This window comes from Paralichthys olivaceus, chromosome 15 (assembly GCF_024713975.1).
Source record: "Paralichthys olivaceus isolate ysfri-2021 chromosome 15, ASM2471397v2, whole genome shotgun sequence".
NCBI classification, from domain to species: domain Eukaryota; kingdom Metazoa; phylum Chordata; class Actinopteri; order Pleuronectiformes; family Paralichthyidae; genus Paralichthys; species Paralichthys olivaceus.
In genome coordinates, this window is record NC_091107.1 from 10,905,162 (window position 1) to 10,929,398 (window position 24,237).

Consider the following 24,237-nt stretch of genomic DNA (forward strand, 5'->3'; position numbering starts at 1 on the left):
TTCATTCAACAGAAGATCTGTGTAAACATGTTTTTCAGTGTGAACAGAAGAGCTTATTGCAGATAAACAGATGATGGCTTTCAATAAATATATCAACTGATAAGAAAAAAGGAATGTGGTAGTTTAGAAAGTATCCCATTTACTTTACAGCACAGACGAGATGGTTTTCCAACACTTTCGTCTGTATATACAGGGTTTTGTTGAGTCTTAAAATTTTCTTCGTCCTCAATATTAATGCCAGCCTAAAATGAATCAGTAAAGTTCAGGCAGTGCTCTGAAGGATTCACCAAACATAAATGTATCCAAAAAACAAAAGATCTGTGATATCTAAGGGCGTCATCTCTCCAATAAGTCAGTTTGTCTTTTATTTGTGCTGCTTGATTCAGTAGCTGTGTGTTTTCTAAGCACAACAAAACATCATTCAACATTCAAACCTCAGTCTTTAAGAAAACTTACTGATCCTCGATCTTATGTGTGCTGATCATTTGGTCCACATGGTGGAGCACTTACTCTTCCTGGTGCTGGATCAGCTCAGGGGTTTCTGGTCCCAGCTCATGATAAAGACTCTTCAGGGTCCAAACTCAAGTGGCTTTTTCCTCATATGACCCATCAACAATGAGCTCACACATAACTCCATCAGTTTTCTTTTTCATTTTTACATGACTCAATGTCTTTCTCCAGATTGATGTTGTGAAATGTTCATTTCCAGAGGTCACCTCTGATTTTCTGTTACAAGAAATACTCTTGAGTGCAGTGATAATAGAAAGAGGAAGAAAATAGAGGAATAAGAGGCAGAATGAATGAAGACAGAGATGTTACACTAAAAGAGTCCTGATCTTTGGAAAAAAACATTTCCCCAGCACAACTGTAAAAGGCACATCTGCTTGATGTTTGTGGATGAATTGCATAATTTCCTATTTATACAAAACAGTAAAATTGGTTTACATTGGTTTCCAAATGTGACAAAATGTCAACCTCACAAGCAAATAGACTTCACAGCTGAGAAACAGTGATGTCCCCAACCCTCAAATCTTAAACGTTTTTCTGTAACATGAGATATTCATTATTAAATTGAATTAATAATTAAACACATTAAAAAAAAACAATCCTTGCATGAAGAAACCACCCTCCAATTGATCAGTGGTCCACCCACATAAAACCAGTTAAAAGAGAAGACGCACAATAAAACTCAAATAAAAGTCATGATTGTGAAATAATCAAAACTATTTAGACTTTTTGTATTCTCTGTAGGAAACCATTGCAGAGGCTGACTGTGTTTTCAGGACAATCAAAACCTCTGTATATATGTAGATTTACAGACATGGGTTCTTCATGTGAAACACACTGAGGCCTTTGAGCTGCGTTCAGTGTTTATTCTTCAGTCTTTGCTCGAGAGCGGCTTGTGCGTGTTTATCCACAGCTACATTAATACAAAGGTGAATACATATAAAACACATGTGGACTGTTTTATCGTCGACACAGTTTGGACTCAGTCGCTGTGAATTTCCTGGCTGAGTTTTCGCCGCTGCTGAGCCCCTGACAGCCTTAAATCTTCCAGGTTACATCCCAGAACTGATGCTCTGGGTCACATTTAGAAAAGAGGAACAATGAATACTTTATTGTGTTTGTGTAACGTACAGAAGGTAGTTTGTCACACACAAAGACAGCTTGTTCCTTCTTTATTTTCTTCCTGGTCCCAAAGTGGAGGTCAGTGAGCCCAGTTTGGCTTCAACAAAAGCTCCTTGACTTTGAGGGGAAAGTAATTTTCAGACATGGAATGTTTCTGTTGAATGTTTGTTTTAAGTGAGTGTTTTGGATGTGATTTCAAGTCAACTATTCTTATAGGATGCAAAATATTAAAATTTAATTTGAATTGTTAAAATTGTCACACGATTGGTTGTTGCAGGGATGTAAAGATAAAACTAAACTATGCTAAAGGTTATAGTAGAATGGAAGAATACATGGAATATAAATATTGTTTTAACATTTCATTCAAAGTGTATCTCATTAAAACTAAGAATAAAACTTTGACCATTTGATCATTAAACAATGAAAATCCTTGTTGAGAAATTTTGGAAAGTGGTTTTGTTTGTTGGTTTATTTAAAACAGGACATTGAATAATAATGTAATGCACATAGACTGAATTAAAGATGGTTAAGTTAAAACCTGTAAATATAATAACAAATAATCGCTCTAGATTTCTGCATTTCTATGCATCAGACTATATACCTTTTTTATCATATAAACACACACACACATACCTCACATTAATTCCACATATTCTCAAGCAGAGTTTCCCCCTCTTCCTTCTCAACCCTGCAACTAGGTAAATAGGTGCTTTCAAAACTTATAAAAATACTTCCATATCTCATTGAATTGTTTCGAATCAGACTCAATATAAAACCAGGAATATAATGAAAATAGACACCAGGGATGACGGAAAGAAACTTGAAAAAAAAACAACTTTGAAGTGCTCCAGTCACTTTATTTGTTAACGCAGAGAATAAACAGGACTGTGGCTTATGAAATCTTTGGCAACTGTATTTCTTTTATCAACACTCGGCATCGTGCTCATAAAAGCGTCCACAGTTCATGAGTGCAGCTGTGTGTGTATCCAGTGTGTGCAGCGCACAGGGTGACATCAGGATACTCTGTAAGAGCAGCCACAAAAACACACAATTTGTCTTGGTCCTCCGCAGGTTGAATGGACTTCACCGTCATTGTAATTCAATTAAGAAGATGAGTGTCAGTATTAAAATGCTCCCAGTCTGAGCAGCAGTGTCATCGTACAGTCTCTACTAACAAGTGAGAATATATTGTCAGTTGAATTTGCCTACTCGTCTTGAAAACAGGTTCTGGTTGCCAGAGCATGTTTGTGAGTAACTGCTGTGAAACACACAGAACTCCATATTTCTCATTGTCTGCACGTGAACCTCGCTGGACTGTGATGTGACGTGTAATAAATACAGAGGATGTATTGTATCCAGATGTCTTTTTCTCCTCTTTCCTGATCCTTAGAGGAAAACAGATGCAGTGGATCATTGATTGTGTTGATAAATGCACTGGTTCGCTTTAAATGAAGCATGTGCTGGATGGTCAGTCTGAAACCACGTCCACTTCAGGTGTGTGGGGGTTTGAAAATAAACTGTCAACCTCTCTCTCACAAATACATCTTCATGTGTTCAACTCTCTGTATAAACAGATGGATGACATGATGGCTCCCCAAAATGTCTCGATCACCCCCTGGTGTCTGGCTGCAGTATAGGTCCCGAGTCTCCTCTATGTAAGTGGATGGGACATAGGTCCAAACAAAAAATATCAACTTCATGTCAAACACATTTTTCTCAAAGATGGTTTCTGTAATTTCAGGTGGTTCTTATCACTGTGATTGTTTGTTCAGGTTAGTTTGTTGGTTATCTGATGCTACAACAACGGGGGTGAAACGTCATGATTGACAGATGAGAATGGCTCGGATTGGTCGAGTGCGTGTATCGGTGGGACTTGGATATCACGGCTCCTTCCCCTGTAAACTATTCTGCGCAGACTCTTGTTCCACATGCACAAGATGACAGCGTTTGTATCTGTTTTAAATTTAATAATGGAAGGAAGTGAAGACGTATCGTCCATGAATCCTTTTGAGGAGAGACTGTCCAAGCAGGTAGGATTTACAACCCTCTGTCACCTGTGGCAACTCAAACTTAATACTTATTAATTTCAAGCTTAGTTGAGCCTATACTTTTATCCAAAATGACTATTTGCCAACACTTGACATAGATCGTAAAGGAGGAAATACCACAACTGCCACAAACTTGCCAGATTTGCACATGTTTTATCATCGCTGCCATAGGGGATTATATTTTCACACATGTCCATTGGTTTGTTTGTTGTTCAGCAGAATTACTACACAGATTTGGACAAACAGGTGGATTAGTGGACATCGCACCCCCTGAGTCAGTCTCTGAGTTGGTGACCCACAGCACTATGGCCACCTATAGGTGGTCATTCAATCAGAAAAGTGTTCAGCTTTTAGAGAGCACAGTGCTCAGTCAAGCCAACACTATATTGGGTATTGGGTCACGAGGAGGAAGCACAGAAAAGTCCATAGCTTTTCTTTACTCTGGTGTCTTGTTCCACTTCCTGTACTTTGACTGCAGCCCATGTGTTCAGAGGATCAAAAGGATCAATCGCATGAAGTTACTGGAAGTTTTATTGCATCTGATCTTTGTTTAATCTGTCTGCAGAAAAAAAGAGGTCTCTGATTCACATCTCAAATCTGAAAGAAAACACTGCAAGGAACCGACATTGCTTTATTTAATCACACAGAACAAAATGCTCAGGAAGGAAGGAAACTTATAAAACCTTAAACACCTCATTCAACTGAAGACATTTGAGCAGATTTATAATTTTTTGAAACAGTTAGAAAATTAATAAGGTCTATATAAAAGGTCTTTCCGTTCACATCCATGTTGCCTGATTCTTTGCATCTCCCTTTGTTCGCTAGGGTTTTCTCCGGGTCCTCTAGCCTCCTCACACAGTCCAAAGACACGCATTCAACAGACTGTAGGTGTGAATGTGACAGTGAAAGGTTGTTTGCCCGGCAATGGACTGGCGGCCTGTCCAGGGTGTGCCTTGCCTGTTGCCTAGTGACCGAAACCTGACGTTTTCATGACGTGTGGAGTTGTCATGTTGTATATTCTACAATTATTCCACTGCCAGCTTACTGGACAGAGAGAGAAAGGAAAACATGAAAACAAATAAAGGAAGATAAGAGAAAGGGTAAAAAAAAAGGAAAGGATAAAAACAATGTGGTGGACAGACAAACACTGTGACATCTTTCAGGGAGATGGTTGTCTTGAAATAGAGACATCTGGAGGCCAAGGCTTCTCTGTGTTTGACCAAGGAACAACACAATGTCCCTCTTCCTCCTCTTCTTACATGGCGGCACAGGGGGCTCAGCTGCAATGCAAAAAAAAAGAAAACACTGTCTTAGCACTTGGCTCCCACAGTGATGAAATAATTGTTTTTTCCTCATTCAACACTCTCAGGACTTTATATTTTATTCCCACCACTGCTGAGGCTCTAATAATAACCAAGTATGTTTTAGGTTTTATCCAACACTGTAATGATCTGCATAGTAAAGCAAATCTTTTTATACATGCAGGATGTTGAATAAATTACACTCTGACAGCATCTAATTTATCACATGATAGTCCCACAGAGAGCGATCACAGATCCTTTCAACTTGTTCTGGTTCAGTTCCATCTTCAGACTCATTTCTATCAGCGTCGGAAGAAAACTCTTTAAAAGACTTTACACTTCCTGTCCAGCACCAAACAGCACATACACAAAGTTAGTAACAAGCGAGGCCTCACTGGAGACTGTGTTGTGCCCCCTTCAATTTGCCTGAATGTTTCCAATTGCCACCTCTTCCTGTGTTGCCTCCAAAGTTGTGAGCTATAAAAGGTACTAGCTGTATGAGCTATCATAAAAAGTACACAACATGTACACTGTTGGTGAATACATTTTAATCACTGAATTCTTAATGGAAATTAATACATTACTTATTGGTATTAATATAAAAAAATGTTGTGTATGTATGTATGAAAGTCTCAAAGCATTAGCCACTATAGAACTTCAGGAAATCCAGATGAATGATGCTTCTTCAGGGGCGTTGTAAACCAAGCAACGCCTTGGGGCCCAAAACCAATGTTGGCCTTCAGCTTGGTAACTGGTGAAAATGTGGCCAAATAGAACAAATCAAAATTCGGGCCACATCTGGGTAATATGCAGTATTGCTATTGCTTACTTATGGCCCAGATCTGGCCAACAGGAGCAGACTAGTGCCATGCGGTATGTGGGTTGGCAGTGGATGTGGCAGTGAGACAGTGTCAGTCAAATCTGGATCAAAACAATTTTGCGATGTGGGTAGCAACAATTATTTTGTGAGTGCCCCCATTCTATCTACAGGAGACCTGATGAAGCTCGGTGCCACGACCTCTCTGCAAAAAGCTTTTAGAGGTTTGGTTGAAGATTAGAACGCCTAAATGTGCGTATTAAAGAATCTCAAGGCCCTCTCTGTGAGATCAGGGTGGGAGGAAGGATCTACCTGTCTGTACTAGGGGAGGAGTTTTAAAGGGGAGGTTATTTAAGGTCTGGGTGTAGCTGGGAAAATCTCTTTGTTTGAGACCATGTGGCCGATGAACCAGTAAGTTTGTTGTGCCAATTGTTTGAGAATTTATTTTCAATCCTTTGCATTATGTTCCTCTATTATGCACCTTAACTCACTACATGTTTCTGATTAAGATTTCAGATGCTTTGTTAGCTAACTGGATCCATAGTTTATGTAATCTTATGTATTTATATTCATTTTATTTTGTGTAGTGATGGTATGTTAACGATAATTAGTTAATTTGTTTGTTATCCAGAAAAATCATCCATCCATCTTGTGGCCAATAAAAAATGGTTAAATGGCTCTTGTATCCATGTGTCTCACTGTGCACGCCAGCTTGGAGATCACTGACTCAGTCACCTTTAAACTATTTGAACTAGACTCAGTAAATTCAGGAAGTCTACAATTTAAACTCCCATTTTTTGAATTTTGAATCAATTATGAGTCTATGAGAAATCAGTTTTATTCTATTAAACTTCTAGTAACAGTATAAGTGGCCCCAACACTGCAGCAAACCAACGGCCAGTCAAAGCAGGCAGGAAGATCAGGCTGTCATCAGCTCATTTCCTTGGCTTACAGCAGGCCCATTTCCCATCAGCCATCAGTCAGTGAGCCACTATATTACTGACAGGCGGCCTGCTAGGAAACGCCAACATCTGCTTTATGTGCTACCTGACGGCTGCTGCAGGTGTGTGCTGGGGGAAGAGATGGAGCGCAGCGAGTGTGTGTGTGTGTGTGTGTGTGTCTGTATTGTGTCTGTTCATTATTTCATCACTTTGCCTCATCAGTCATGTCCTTAGATGTGTGTGTGTGTTGATGTTTTGTCTCTGAACGTATGAATGTGTATCTTATAAAGGTTATTGGATCAGTGGCGTAGCAAGAAATACTTCAGTGGGTGAACCTTTCACTTAACGTTGTGGCACAAGTAGAAAGTATAATCTATATATGTATATTTATGTATATATGAATGTATATTCATGTATGTATGTATATGCATATTTTTATTATTAAAATTGTATTATTATTTTAATTTATTAAAGTGAATGGAAAGCAAAGGGCCACCACTCAACAGTCTCATATTTGTTAGCGTGCCCTATAGCAATTGTCCATTATCTCTGTAACTTGTGACAAATAGTGAACACTTGTGTACATTGATGCCTTTGTGTGTTTTTCCTTTTTTCTGTTTATGGTGGAAAACTACTGGAAAAGCTGATATATCTTGAGAAACGTCAATCATTACTTCAATCACATGGATGAGAAGTTCCTGCATGGCCTTGTCAATCACTAATTTTGAAATAACAGATCTAGGACATTTTTGTCCATTCACTGGCATGTTATTGTTTACAGGGCCACCACCTGAACTGGATCCCACCTCAGATGCATGTCATTGGGGACACATGTGATGGATGATCTGAGGACATTTCACTGTGAGTGGAGCTGTGGAGAGGCTGCTTCCACTGCGCAGCTTAACAGGTCAGTTTGAGGTTTGGCCTTGAGAATGTTCCTAGTTTTCTCTACGGTGCAGTTGTATGAAAAGTATTCTGTCTTACTGTCTGTACAGAGAAACGTATCACACTGGTTACAGGTAAAAGACTTCGCCAGTCTTTTACCTGTAACCAGTTCGCCATTTTGAAAAATTATACTATATATTCAAATTTTTTGAAACCCTATATAGTGCTTTCATTATTTCCTGCAGTACATTGTGAAAAATATGATAAAACCAATTCTCATTAACCGAGCAATATATACCTTCATGCATATTGCGCTTGTGGTGGAGAAATGAGAGGAGAGAGGGCAGCAGGACCAACCTGACCTGTTGTGCAAATGCAAATAAAAAAGCAGAGCAGCACAAACTGCAGCAAACACGTTCCTTTTTTACTTTTAAAGATGTTCATTCAATCTGCTGCTTAATCAAAGGTATTAATACTGAGTGTAGAATAAACATTTATGTGGGATTTTCTACCAGCAGATGTTGTTGTACGTCAAAGACCTGCGACAATGACGTATACTTACAATCTCTTATTGTGAGTCAAGCTGTTCATAATTTTGCTGAATGAAAAAACATGGTCAGTGAGAGGCAGCAGAAAAGCAGTTTTATAATTCTGTCAAAGCTTGTGTAAAACCCACACATCTCAAGCTGCTGATTTCTGTTAAAGCTTAGTTCTAAAAATTACTTTTAAAGGTTATACGACTCACATTTTGTCAGTATGAAGACTCTAAATGATGCCAGTGTATGTATGTTTTCAAAGTTGCTTATATTATTTTGACGTCCCTATGCACATCCTGTACAATGATTTGGTAGAGGGCCGTCCGAAATGAGAGAGTGAAAGTGGGAGAGAAGGAAAGTGGGAGAGTGTGTTTCCTCTTTTTCTTTGTGTTTCTCAGCCGTCTATACTGCAGGTGGCTGGGTGGTCGGGTTACAACCCCAGTGAAAGTACACACACACACACACACACACACACACACACACACACGCACACACACACACCTCCTTCCATGACATCTGAAAATTCCTATGGATTATGGCTAGGACAAATGGTGGTCTTGTGTGTGTGTGTGTGTGTGTGTGTGTGTGTGTGTGTGTGTGCATGACAGAGCAGCTGGGAGCGCGAGGTAAAACCTGTATCCAACAGACTGCTGGGACCGTCAGCAGACACCTGTTTGACCCCCTCCTCCTCTTTTTTTCCCTTTTCTGCCCCAGACACTTGATATGTGGGGGAGAGAGAGGGAAGGAAGGAAGGAGGGAGACAGAAACAGATAGAGGAGGAAGGGGGAGAAAGGGAGAAAACAGCTGGATCAACTGAATGTTTCCGTTTTCTGTTTCCTGTCTCAGATTTGTCGGGACTGTTTTTAGCAGCAGTCTTCGAGGAGTAATCAGTAACTTTTTAACTTCTGTCCCCCTCTGAGAGGTTAATGATTATCACTGACATGCTGGGATTGTTTTGTTTTAACAGATGTTCAAGGTTTGGGTTTTCACTTTTGAATGTATTATATAAAAATCTAAAAATTAGATGTTTAAATTTAAAATTTAATATGTGGCCTATGGAGCCAGGTCGTCCTCACTGTCCATCATCCAGTGTCCATGGTCTATGAACTGTTAACAGTTAAGCCCAACATATAGGAATTAATCATTTATTTTTGCAACTGTTTAGATAATCAATAATTAAATATATTTACAAAAATTAGCTTTGGCTCCAGCCGGTAGACTGTATATAAACAGAAGGTGACAGCTCCCAAAAGTGAAGCCAAATCATCTTTATGCTTCCTGGTGGCTGGCTGCTCCTCCTTGTTAACTGATTGGACATGGAACTAAAAAGTTAATATAAAAGTTGAATACATGTTTCTCAATGATCATTATTTTAGGTATTTCTCACTCTGATGTATGTCAAGTGGCCATGTTTCTAGTAAATTGGGTTTGAATAAGTAATTTAATGCTATAAATAATGGGCTGAAACATCATGATTGACAGCTGAGTGATCAGCTTGTGATTGGTCCAGAGGATGTCGACAGGACCTCAACACCCAGATCAGAGTTACACAGACTCTGGGTCCAAATGACATCATAAGCACAAAATGGCAGCACCCGTGTCAAGGATATTTTCGCTTCATTTCAGGAGTAAATGTAGAATATCATCCAACTTTGCATATAGTTGATGTTACATTTGTGAATATTTTCTGGTTTCTTTTAGCGATATTCAACTGAATGGATTATTTCTATAAACTGCTTGTTTTGTTCTGACAGACGGTCCAAACTGAAGCATATTCACTTTCTCAAACTATTCTCAAAGATATCAGCTTAAAAACTCAGTACTGAACAGGCTGAATATTGAAAGCTGGTTCGTGTGAACAAGTACTGTTTAGTGGAAACAGTGGTTTGTACATTTTGAACAGTACATTATGTGTATATAGTTTACCAGTGTTTCTCAATGAGAGTCAGTAATGTTAACATATCAGGGTTTTATTCATGTCCCTCCAGAATAACTGAAACTTCTTCTTTTGTTCCTCACAGCCTGTACTTTACCTGGTCTTTAGTGTTGGTGCAGGTCGTCGTCATGATTTATTCAGTGTCAAAATGTTTGCTGGGAAACACGGGACAGACGGAGGTTAGAGGAAGCCGGGGCGGCCTCCTGACCGCAGAGAAACAGTGCCAAAGCTGCAGTCAGACAACAGGTGAGCGGTTACGCTCTCAGGCACGTCTCATTGATATTCTAACCTATTGCACTTTCCCAGGGAGAGGAGTCCCCTGTGGAAACACATTACTGCCTTATAGCTCCCCCCCCTTCAGGCTTTGATCCTCTCAATGTGAAGCAGATCTCAGGCAAAGCTGGGCGGCAGTTAATACGACCAGCATGGCTATGAGATATGTGAAAGTATGTGGAGGGCTCAGAGTGTGTGGATGTTTGGAGGAGAGGAGAGAGGCGCTAACTTAATCAACATGTGGTTCTTAAAGGGTCAGTTCAGCCAAAAATTTAAAAAAACATTGTCTTACTCTTACTTTTCTAACAGTACCTGGTCCTGTAGATGGATATCTTTGGTTTTTATTTTAATAGTTTGCTCCTTCTGTTTTTTAACGTTTTATTTTCTCTTTCATCATACAAAACATTCAGTAGAAAATAGGCCGTAAAGTTTAGTAAGTCGTGAATACTAATTCATGAAAGTTATTCAAGTAAAGTTTTGATGAGACTTTACATTTGAAAGCCTTCAATAACTTCAAGGAAATACGTTAATATTATTCGTCTTGCATCTCAGCAGAAAATGGCCGATATAAGTGATGAAACTCACCTGAACTTACTGTATGAGCACTTACTGGGGTCAGCAGGGACCAACCAGGCCTTTAGACTCCAGATATAGGTTCATCATTGGCTGCATGTTTTGCTATGATCCTGTTTTTTTACCGTTTTTAAAAAACCTCCATTCGACAGCTCGTTGCCTACATGCTGAAAACAATCAGGTGCAAATCAACAATTAATCGGGTTCAAACAGAACATAGTGTTTGCAGCACAATCAAAGTGGTTTCACAGTTTTTTAAAGTTATTTAGAGAGACCCTGACTGATCTCTTTGAGAGCTATCAGCAGCTTTTTAATTTTTTTCCCATTCAAGGGAACTGGCCTTTAAAAGAAAGTGAAAACAGTGAGAAGGGGAGGGAGTGAGGTTTCCAGAGTTCTACAGTACAATGGCTTCCTCTCAGCAGGCTGCAGGTCGGAGCTCGGCCGAGCCCTGAACATACTGTGTTGAACCCCCCCCCCCCCCCCCCATCTAAATCCAACACCTCTGTTTTGACTGACCTCTGGGCATTTAGGAAGAAACGGGTCACCGCCCTCCTCCCCCCTTGTAGGGCCATAGCCTGTGGACCTCTGCTCACTGTGCTGGGCATCGCCGCCTCACCTGAGAGTGCGGGGGGTGGGGGGCAAAGGATTACACGGTTTGCAAAATACCTGGGGAAAACACCAAGGAAACAGAGCTGCAGGTTTATGACTTACTTTTAAAGGTACAGTGTGTAGAATTTAGTGACATCTAGTGGTGAAATTGCATGTTGCAGCTGAATACCCCTCACCTCACCCTCCCCTTACAAACATGTAAGAGAACCTGTGGTAGACTTCAGTTGTAGAGAGTACCCCTTGATGTAAATATAAAGTATTTAAATATAAAGGGCCTGTTCTAGTGAGACCATCATGAGGATTATTTTATATTCAATTTGTGCCAATAGATCCCTTTCATCTAAATCTTACACACTCAACCTTTAAGGAAACTATAATTTTTCCACAATATGAGTGATTTAATAAATCAAAAAATACATATAAATTAAACAGAATACATGAATATTACATTTGTTGTATAAAAACCCTGTTTAGTATTATTTGGCTTAAAGAATGAGGAAGGATCACACAAATATTTCTCCGTCGACTAATTTTAGGGTCATTGAATACTTTCTAAACCGTTTTGATGACAACAATACAATTAATACACAATCGAGAAAAGATGTTTATTGATTTCTAAAAATATGAAGATACAAGGGAGTTTAACCAGCAACAATTATCTACAATGTGGCCCTTTGTGGATTCCAGCAGCCACAGAGCAGGAATCTACTGCTATTAAGTTTGTGGCTTCTCACAACATGAAATTTTACGAACCTTTTTGATGGTATCTCCTTGTATTTTAGTGTATTTTATAAAGCTTTACTTTTAGGACGATTATAGTGCTTTGGTGGCCGGGTAAAGTAAGCAGCTGTGGTTCATGCAACAATAGAAGAAGTGGTGCTGACATTTTGACTGATCTTCTCTCCCAATTGTAAGAACATGAGATTCAAGTTTATACACTGACAATAAAATCCAGGACACCACTGGGACCAGTCTTGTTTCCCCACCCCAAGTGTTTCCCTTCTCTTTCCCTGCCCCTGGGGTTGGAGCTGAGCTTAGGCTATGCTGAGCTGTCCCACAGATATATGGTGGAGGTTAAGGTAAGACTGAGTTTGGATTGAGCGTAAATCATAAAAGAAAATGACGACATAAGTTGGCCTCAGGTTAAGGTTAGGGGGGAACAGTTGAGAGGGAAACACAAAACTTAACAACAAAAGTTGAGTTTTTGTCATTTATCTCTTACGGCTGAACAATTGTCAACAATCAGTTTTAGTTTAAAACAAACCTACATACTTACAGTACTGTACCATTATAATAAGGTTACAAATAGATGTCAGTTCCATCAAAACCAAATCAATAACTCATCTTGGATTTTTTCGTATGTATGTTCAGTTAAGTCTAGACATTTCTTGAAGTTTTTATAAATATAGGAAACAATAAATGTGTTGTGCATCCAGCTTTTTTAAAATGTTGTCATCTCTCTAAAGCTGCTTTCGTAAATTAATTTTCTGGAAAAGTTCTGGTGGTGCTGTATGTGAGGATGTAAATATCCAAATCAATTGCTTTGGACACAGAATTAATAATTCATGAATAATGTCTGCTTCCATGAAGTATTTTTTTGTACCTTTTTCCACAACTTGTTTCATGTCTTCACCTCTCCCTCAGAGTCATGCTCATGAGTAGCTTTTGTGTTTCAAATCAGGAGGGATAAAAGAGCATGTTAGGCTTCAGAACCTTGCTCGGGGGTTTTAAGAATGAAGGGATCTTTTGCCTTTGGTGCTGATAATCGGCAGCTTCTCTCGTTTCCCTTCAGCACAAAACCCTCCTCTGTTTTCCTCTGTTACTCTCCGAGGGAGAGTTTTCACCTCCCTGGGGCGAGACTGAGCCACCTATAAGGCTGCACTTATACTCCAGCAGGAAGAAAGTGCTCCGTTTCTTTTTTACGTGACCTAATATGATAAAGTGTTGTACTTTTCATAGGGAAACAAGTCTGGATATCATAGTTTACACACGGTGGAAGTAAATTACAATCTAAATTCATCCTGTATATAGAACAGAAATGCAGCCCCGTCCCCTTCGAAGCCAGATGTGTGAAAGCAATACATTTTAATCAGTTTGTGAGCCACTCAGCTTCCCCTGAAGCCCGTCGATAAGAGGCTTATGTCCCGCTACAAAGAAGAGGAGGAAGTGAAGGATGAGGGGATGGAGAGAGGAAGGGAGGGCAGGAAGGATGAGGGAATCCCTGATGCTGTGCTCCTCAGGAGATCACAGGACTCTGAGTGAGTTTACAGGAAATCAAAGGTGAGGGGAACAGTGACTGAACTCTCAGCAGGCAGTGATATTTTGTATTAGAAGTGACATTTAAATGAAAAATGTCTGACTTGAATATTGAAACATGCTTTTATTAGCAGCATGGTTCTGTGGAAGGTGATGTTCTGTCAATAAGTCTGAAATTGGGTAGAAGCATTTGTTGCCCCCCCCTGGAAGAACTGTTAAAACTTGGGGGATCCTCTATCTTTTCATCCAACACCATCATTTGGTCAAAACTTTAATTTGAACAAGCCAAACTAAACTGCACACACACATAGATATCAGTCCCCTAAATATGCCAGATTATTTTCTCAGAATTATTCCCTGGGAAAATGTTGAAAAATGCCCCCCCCCCTTTGACCTGATCCACGCCAAACTTAAATCAGGTCTTTCTTGCTCCTTGTTCGATCGTTCCATCAAGTTTCATGGCCTGCGGAAAAACAAATGGAAGCTGGCAAAAACATAACTTCCTCATCGGAGGAAATAACACATGGTTAACCTCAGCATGTGGGGATGTTGCCTCTCGGAACTAATGGCTGCTCTCGTCCAGAAAGATATTTCCTGTAAATGTTATTTGATTAAGATGAGTTTATCAACAAAGTTTACTTAAAGGTACGAAAGGAAACAAAACCTTAAACAATTCGATATGAATGCAAAATTTGTTTTGGCTTCTCTACAGTTTTCATCGCAACTTGTAAAATTATACAACAGTTATAAGAATTCTAACACGATACTGGTTATGATAAATCTTTTGACAGCAGCTAGAAGTCAGATCATGACAACATCAAACTGTATGTCAAACTGTTACAAACACTTCAACTTGAATATATGTTAGGTGTTGACCAATCAGGGCTATAATAAGACTTCATCTGTGCAGTCTGTCCAACCTAAGTTTAGATATTCAGCACAAATTCTCCCTAATGCAATGAAACAAACGACAAGTTGCACGATTCATGTTTCTTCTTTATGTTTAAAACTGTAGGCAGCATCTTTAACCTCGTCTTGTTTGTGTGGCTCCCCTCCATCCTCCCCACTTCCTCTCACCCCTTCCTTCTGCCCTTCAGCTCTTACTGTCGGACCGACCTTTACGCTCCCTTCACCCCATTCTCCTGAAAACCTCAGGGACAAGTTGTGTGTCGAGGAGTAGATAAACAGAGAGCCGGCGACAGACAGTCAGATCCAGGGTTGAGATGTCAGACAGAAAGCTGCACAGGCCGGCCGACAGTCGGGACCGCAGACAAGCCGGCGGTGGGCGTCTTTCCCTTAACGAGGCCTGACAGCTTCAATGCGGACTCATGCGACAGTGAAAGGGAGGATCGGGTTTGATTCTGAGTGTTTGATGTCTGGGTAGCGCTGGTGTTTGAAGTCACCGCTTGCTTTGCCTATGTTTGCTTTTTTAAGTCCTGTTGTGTCAGACTGGCCGAGCTGCCTGGCGCTGGGGGCAGTCAGACCCTTCCAGTAATTCACAATGGCAGCCAAAAACAAACGAGCTGGTATCTGCCTGCTAACTGCCCATTTCAACCGTAAACTGACACCAACACCACTTGTCCGGATTTGGGAGGTTACCCAACATTTCCGGTTCATACAAGAATTTTATTCTTTGTCATGCGGCCGGAAGGGTCTAATCGTTATTTATTTATTTATTTTTATTGTGGTGTAAGCCAGGAAATCCAGGGTTGGCGTGCTGGACTGGACGATGCAGTGTCCATTGTCTGCCTGCTCGCTCAGTGCTTCCATTGATGCTCTTCATCCAGCTGTAAAATCTGGTGTGGGGTGGTGAAGTGTGTGTGTGGAGGTGATGGGGGGGGATGCAGTCCACTCTGAAAACAAGATGTTGCCCCCCCCTCTGATGGGTCAGAGCAGAGTAAGAGTGCGGCGACACTGAAGGGATAAAAAACATGCCGTGTTTGCTTCCTGTGTGCTTCCTCTGCACTGTATCCTCTCTCTCTCTTTCTCTCTCTCTCTCACCGGACCTATAGGTTTTCATGGTGCATTCTCTCTTTCACCGCGGACATTCTGCAGTGTTTAACAAGGGGTTTGGGGGCAAATTAGCATTACATCCTCTGCAGGAACCCTGTCAGCATTAAAACTACTTCCTCTGGAAGTGGTTTTCTGTATAATCTGTTCCTCCCACCACCTCCATCACCCCACAACTCTCTCTCTCTCTCTCTCCTTTTTATTCTCTTAGTAGCCCCTTTAATAACAAGAGTCTTCTTAAACCTACAATATGTGATGCACTTGTACATTTATATTGATATTGAGTGATAAGCATTCTTGATTTTTAAATACACAAACTAACAATGCCCTACGATTAGTACAATTCCCTACACATGTTTAAGAATATCATCCCAGATTATGATGCCATTCGACTGCATGTAGTTCCATTACAGAACTATATGAAATACTGTAACTTTGGATCTGTTCAATATAGAATATTATTATTTGACAGTAGATCTACATGCAACACTAAAAATAGCACACTGAAATACTTTTGTATTTTCTGTTGTGACATCAATGAATGAGGTGAGTTACAGGAAATTGGAAATCTCACTGTTACTGTAATTTTCACAGACCACAGCACTGACAGATGTGCAACACCAGAGGAAAGAGGTTGTTTGTGGAATGTGTCTCTTTCTCTGTTTTCTTTTCTTTCTTTCTTTTTTGTATGCCCACCAAGCACGAAACCTGAAACCACATTTAACAGAAAAACATTTGAAAGTAAAGCCAACAAAAACACAAGAAGCGAGCACAGCCTTTGTTCTAGGATATTTGAGGCAGATCAACACTTTTCAAAATTTCAACTCTGCCAAATTCCACCACAAAACCCCTCCGGAGGATGATAAGACAGACTCTTCCGATAAAAAAAACGTCACTTGTTTTGCTTGTGGAGTCGTCCGTATTCTCATGTTCCCACATCCGGACCAGGAAGCAGCTCTGAGCAGAAGGAACAGGTGGATCTACAGCACAGTCAGCTGGACTCTGTGATACAGTCTGAAAGCAAGAGGAGGCCTCTGCATTTAGCCTGTTGTATACGTCTATGTCAGACAGACAGTATGGAGCACCTCACACAAATTGTCCAAGCTGTTTTCTAAGGACGTAATATTCAACCTTACATCATTCTGACTCCTAACGGCTGCCATGTGTACGTCTTGAACAAGTGATTTAGGAAGCTAATGTCTGCGTAGTTTAAAACTATGTGCAACACAATTAAACACTGTCTCTGTAATGAATTCAGAGCGCTCATCAAATAAATGTCTCTACCGTGTTTAACTGTTGTTTTATTGTCCACTCTACTCAAGTCTATTAACTCTCCTTTCTTCAGTTCAGCCCCTACCTAGTCAACCTGACTGTATAAAAAAGATGGATGACGCATCTCCACTTCCTCTCACTACCTAGAAATTAAGCCATTTTGCACTTTTAATGTAATTTGGAGCCAATATATCGAGGTTCCGCTGATCATTAACGAGTCGGTCTCAGCTTTGCAGGACTAAAACTAAAATAATGAACACTTGAAGCTACGTACTGTGATTGAGAACTATCTTATTTTTTAACTAACCCAATTAGCAGATGTTAGCATGCTTTAATACTTCACCAAGTTGGCGGACATGATGGACCACCTGCTAAACATCAGCATGTTAGCAGGGTGGAGTAGAGCAACTGAGCAATAAGTTAGCATGAAGATATTTAGTAGACAGCAGATAGCGGCAAAGTAAAGCCTCATAGAACAGAGCAGAGTAGAAAAGAAAATGGTTGAATAGAGTAAAGCTATGTGGATGACAGAATAAAGAAATGTTCTGCTGTGTGCACTGAAGAATAGAAAAGGGCAGTCAAGCACAGTAGGAAGGAATAAAATGAGAAACGAGTAGTTTCACAGTCCCATATGTTCACAATAATAAATATATGCAGATCTGTACCCTTCCTCTCTCCCTCACACACACACACACACGCACACACACTCTTGAGGTGGACAGATAGCGCAGCGTGCCAGGACTTGAGAGGAAACAGATTGGAGAGACGGTCCAAGTGCATACTTGGGATTTCAGATCGGGTTGCAGCCTCTCGGCCCCGGAGCACCGGATAGATTTGATTACGGCAACAACCACAGGCCAAATCTAATTAGCACATTATTCACAGCAGGATGTCATGTTTCAGCATGAGCCTCAACATCTATACTGTTTTATGGTCACCAGGAAGAAGCTGACGGCCTCTTGGCTTCTTGCCTCAGACTGTTTGTGTTGCCTGATAAAATGATCAGGCAGCAGTGAGGTGAAAATATGACATGCTGAGGAAACCACACTCAACATGGGAAAGCCTATCGCAAAGAATCAGAGAAGACGCCAGTAAAGTTTGACTTTTATAGGAGTGCAGTAACAAAACCTTTGATTTAATGCAGAGTAAAATGACCAAGGGAAATTCAGACCCAGGGTTTATTCAAGATGATGACATCATGCTTTCTATCATGTTTTATAGACAAGACAATGCGTCAATGACTTGGAGTCCCACTTCTTCCGTTAGTAAAATTTCTAAAGAAATTTAGATTATGCTTTAGATTACAGCTGGCAACATCCCGCATAGAGGCTCCAGAGTTACACTATGATCTTTAATCCTCTTCCAGTTTAGTTATTACACATAGTAATTGTGGAGCAAGAGCTGGTTTACTCTCAAACAATGGCTTTTATTTCAAAATCTTGTTATTCTATATTATCTATTGTATAAAGTAACTTGCAACTAAAGCTGTCAACCAAAAGTATTGGTGTAGAAAGTATGGAAGAAAGGAAGCCAAACACCTCTACTTGCAATGGTAAAGGAGTTAATCACCTTTTAAAAACAGGTTTAACTGCATTAAAGTAACCCAGGTATACCTGCTAATTTTGGTGTAAAAGAGGTATGAGAAAAAGTTGTGAGGTTGTATTAGGTGTTGAGTGTAGCCTGTGTTGCTCCTGTTGGGAACAGCCTTGGGAAGATTCTTGGTCCTCTTCTTTTTGATTTGTATAGCCTTTGGCAAACAACATTGGACCTATCAGTATGTTTGACTTAAGAGGCTTCATTGGTTCTGACTGGCTGGTGGGGAGGCCCACGTATTTAACCTCTGTGGGGTCGTTATGCAGACCATTGATGTCACTTGGTTTCTTTAGTGCTCCTGGCTTTTGTACCGAAGGTTGTTAGGGTCATTGGAGTCACCTGAGGCCAAGTGGACTGACTCAACGACTGTCGTTACAACAGCCAGGAGCAGTAATGAATCAAATGAGCCTTCATAAAAACCACACAGAGTTTAAATATGTGAATGGAATCTGGAAAAACACACCACCAAGGTATATCAACTGTGTTTTAACAGTGGTTCAGGTAGTTTTTAACCTTTTACAATCCTCTTACATATATGCAACTTAACATTTTTACCAGTTCGTTTGTGGTGCCATCAGAAATGATGGCTGAATTATGTTCTTTGACACATTTTTGGAATGCATCATTTAAGTGCTGTATGTGTTAATGGCAGCAGTCTTCAGGATGGCTGGCAGGCAAAGTACAACACTTCCAATCCTTCTTATTTAAGCTGCAGCGTGCTCTATGTGTTTTAGCTGCATGATGATGAGATCAGAGTGGGTCAACAGCCTGTAGAGGATGATAGAGGTTGTTAACAGTGGAACTGCAGTAGCACCAAGCCGCAACCTGTAAATATCAGCGCTCTGTGTTTTTCAACCAGCTGTATGCAGCAGTGATCATGCACCTTCTTTATGTACCTTACATCTGTATTTCCACAGTTGCAAAGAGAGAGGAGGGTCCTATCACAGCACTGTGAAAATCTCACTTGGGGCTGAGAGTTTATGAATGGGGCTTAGACTTAACTCACTGGGCACAGTGGTGTAGTTTTCCTGCTTGACTTGGCCATATCCTGACTCAAAGACCAGGAGGAAAGAAAAGTTGCATCAGAGATCTGACACATTATGAGGATCTGTGAGGGATTTGGTTTTGTTCATTGTTCAACTTGAGCCCCGTGGCTTGACTTAACTGCTTGATTTGAACTTTGACGTTAGCTGCTGGTCACTTCCTACCAGTGATGCCCGGACCACCCAGACATTAGATTTGTAATGCCGCTGAGGCCGTGCTACGTCATTTCTGCTCCAAAGTGAACTGCAACATAAAATCCAAAGGTTTAAAGGAAATTTAGAAAGTGAACATTAATTCACTTGAGCAAGGCACTAAAATCCATCTGCTTCAGTGGAACTGTTCACAGCATCAAGTGAGGAAAGTCTTGGTGGGAAGCTTTGGGGGTTAAACGTGTTAATTAATTTGAACATGATGTAATGTCGAAAGATTCAGAGTTGTCTCTTTGATTCACAAAGATGAAAACACTCTGACAATAACATGTTTTGTAGTTCCTGTTTAAAGTATTTAAGTTTAAATGTGGAAATAAAATCCACCATTGAGACAATGCCTTGTTTGCCTCATCGAGCTAAGAAGTAATATCTAAACTCTTGACTCTTTGACAATTAATTTACTCATTCTCCAAGGGAACAAAAAATCTAAATCTTCTAAATGCCAGTGTCTGCAGACAGGAGTAAATCTTTTAGGGCAGACCTCGGCTTATAAAGACATGTGACTAGAGTCCAAGACAGAGGTGAAAGATCGAGGCTCGGCTCCCTTTGCCTGACTGACAGGTCTGACCTTGCCATCTATACAGCTCAGACTATTATCTACACTCCTGCAAACAGGAGGGTCACACTCAGATTTATTCAGTGTGACCCTGTTTTGCAGGTTAACCAGAGTTTATATGTTTGATTGACTTTGCAGCTATCAAGTAAATAATGAAGACGTATCTTACTCAAGCTTGCTCATCAGATGAATAGGTGCAACACAGCAATATTTATTTTCATCAATTGTAGGATTTTTGATTATAACAATTGTTGGGGGTGGCTGTGGCTCAGGGGGTAGAGCAGGTTGTCCTCAGAATGTCAGTCGCTAGATCCAAGTCTTCCCCACTCTACATGCCAAAGTGTTCTTGGGCAAGATACTGAGCCCTAAATTGCCCATGAGTTAATGTATCCATTCTCATAGAGAAAGTGCAGCCCATGAAACCACTGTATTTGTATGTGAAAGGTGAATGGCAAAAAACTGTAATATACCTCTAAAGACAATTTTGGCAATCAGATAGCATTTGACCACATGAAAATACAGGTGCAAACTGCACATGCATTCAAATGCTTTTTGAATCCATATGCAACATGTATATAAGTTTACATGCAACATGCAACAAGTATGTAGATGGAAATAGCAGTCGCACTGGACTGTTCCAAACCAGCAAGGTAGCAGCGGCCATTAGCCAGTAAATACAGCCAGCAGTCCTCTTCTCAGTCCTCATTTTAGTCAAGTTACATGTGACTGGAGAGAAGTTGAGTCCAATCAAAAAGCAAGAAAACAATGGCCCCAAATGAGGGGAAAAGTTGTGTTTTGTTGTCAGACTGAATATATGTTATAAACCTTTGCTGCCAGAAGGACAAGCGTCCTCCACTTGTCTGTTCCATTCTTGCCCTCTGTGACCTCTGTTTAAGTCAAAGGTCATCCACACCACATTCACCTTTCTCTGCTTCACAGGGATGATGGTGTCAACACAAAAAAGGAGAGTCTTGTTAGAACTAACACTGGCATAATAAAGCTTAAAAGTATGACATCAAAACACTTATTTCCAAATGTCAATGAACATCAAAGCTTCATATTCCAGGTCTTAAATGATTACAGTTTTCACTTTGCTGCATTCACACAGCTAGTTACATCACAGCTCTGAGGAGAAAAACTCCACTTGGCCACAGCTAAATGTTCAATAGACATTAACCACAAACAAACCATCACCTAAAGTATCTTTGCTTCCTTGTTACATTTCATTTTTGGTGTTGTTTTGTCTTGTTTCCATACTTATGTGACTTTGTTCTGCAAACCTGCAGTGATGCCGACGGGCTTTCTCTCGATACTGCCGATGGCCAATCTGATTGTGACAGACAGGTCAGTGTGTTCTGTGTGTGAGAAACATAGATCTTTTATGTTGTCTAAAAAAAATGTACCATTCTGATGCTGTGGTAATCTCCTACAGTCGGTAATGATGGGAAACACTGTAGTGATCTATACGATGCTGGGTATGCATCTCCCTGATACTTAGCTGTTTTGCTCCATTCCATAGCTCTTTGAGTCTCAGGAATGTATCCTCTCTGAAGAAGAAAGCATGGAGTTGGAGTGGATGGGTGGGAATGTTGGGACCATGTCAAGCTAGAACACTGCCTGATGATCTGGAGCATGACATTGTGCTCCTCAGTTTTAGACCTCCAAGCAACATTTTTGCAATAGCAACAGTTCTTTGCTCTCACTGTTGTTTGAGATGGAGACCTCCCAGCTGTCCTGTGTAGATTTGGGCCTCAAAAATGGCTTCCAGGGACATGTGACCTCAAGGTTCAATGGTCAAGGTTCAGCCATCCCGGACTCACCTTCCCCTCCCTGATGTTGAGGACAAAGCTCACATTGAGTCAAACCTCTGGAGACTGTGAGGCTCTGATAGTGTCTCTTTAGAATTTAAGTTTACAACTCTCAGTAAAAGCTTTGTTCACGTGTGGCTCAGATAGAAAAAAATACATGTTTTATTATGTGTGTGTTTGTAAATTAAATTGTGATGAAATACACCAATAGAACATAATGGTTCCATACTAAGCTGCATGTTTTCATCTAGAACTATAATCATGGCATAATTTTTTATTATAGCTTAAAGAAAGGAAGTTGTTTACACAGGAGATTGAATTCATATGGAATTCATCTTAAACGTCTTCTTGATCCATCTAACTGTGATTTTTTTGTAATGATAATAATTTTTAAATGAAGTGAACTAGAACATCTTTCTGTGTAAAACTGTGACCTAGCTGCTTTAAAAATACTTTTCTGCAGAGTAAAACCCTTCTTAATCTAAATGGAATCACCAATTATATAAAAAACAGATATTAAATTAAGATAATGAAAATGAATGTAATTAATTACTTTATTTAATTCCAAGTTTTGCATGAACCCAAGCTTATTCTCATCCTTCATTCCTTCAACACCTTGCACTAAACACTCAGATAACGCTGTGAACATAATCATTATACAATAATAAACATAAGTGATGCTTAAAAGTGGGTTGATGCACTTTCTCCTCTCTTTACAATGGCTGCATTTATCTGGACTGAGGACTGTGGAGGTCCTGCCTGGGTCCTGACCTGCAGACCTTCCACTCACAGCCTTCAAAACAACAGCTGGCATGGAGAAAGGGTGGATGATAAGGGAGGCCAGGATGGGAGGGGAGGAAGGGAGTGTGAAGAAGTGAAGGAGGGGAAAAAAGAGAGAAGAGGAGGGGAGGAGGATGGATAGACACAGGGGAGGATGGTGAGCGGAACTGCGTAGAAGTGAAGCCAGTGTATTGTATCTGCAGAGATTTTGTTGACCAGGGTTATGCTGATTTTCCCTCCAGGGATGTTTTAAGACTCATGAAATTACTCTGCACATACATATTTTCAGAAAGAAGGAAAAAAGCTAGTTGCAAAATCACTTGCTTGTTCTCATTCAAACATCCATAATCTACGAGTATGGAATTAATGTCAATTTCAAAGGTTTTTTGATGGACACTAGATTTCTCCTGTTTCACTGTTTCACTTGCAATGGGACCCTCAAGTTTCTGGTATAATGCGATGGATCGTAAAACTGTGATTTTATGGCGAGACCATATAAACATTCCTTTTTCAGTAGATACATGTTAAAACTGTCTAGTGTCACACTCTGAACCTCCATGATTCTGTCAGTAAATCTCAAACATTCGATAAAAAGCAAAATGCTTTTTTAAGTGGAAGTGGACTTTAAATAACAGAGAGAATAAAAATGTCCTCCAACATGAGAAGAATGGTTGGTCCTTTTTTTGCTCAAAAAGACAATATAACGTATTTTCAATTGGAGTAAGATTATTCTGAAATGTGCTGAGCATTTTCTTGCTCCACTGAAATCATGATGTTTATGTTCACTGTAAAAAAACAATATTTTACAAGCTTTGTTTGTCCCACAGTTTTGTGAGGTGTAGTAAAAGCTGCTCTTGCTCTTAGCTGTGGTTTAGTTCTCGTGAATATTGTATAAATGAATAGAAAACACAACCCGTACAGGTTCAGGGCTCTCCTTGGACACACACACACACACACACACATACACACACACACACACACACACACACACACACACACACACACACACACACACACACACACACACACACACACACACACACACATACATACACACACACACACACAGAGTCCAGCTCAGCTTTAAGATGTTTTCAGCTGTTGCTGCTGCTTGTATAAGTGCCTCTTTGTTCCCTAAGCGCTTTGGGCTTCTCCCCCTGC

At 40.2% G+C, this 24,237-nt stretch overlaps 1 long non-coding RNA gene across 1 annotated transcript; it reads left to right on the forward strand.

Moving 5' to 3' along the window:
• The first annotated feature begins 6,179 nt into the window (after nucleotides 1-6,179).
• On the forward strand, nucleotides 6,180-23,705 carry LOC138404828 (uncharacterized). The gene is made up of 5 exons (XR_011238592.1): nucleotides 6,180-6,206; nucleotides 7,518-7,643; nucleotides 10,179-10,339; nucleotides 21,775-21,832; nucleotides 22,008-23,705. It is a non-coding gene; the product is annotated as an uncharacterized lncRNA (long non-coding RNA).
• The last annotated feature ends 532 nt before the right edge of the window (nucleotides 23,706-24,237 follow it).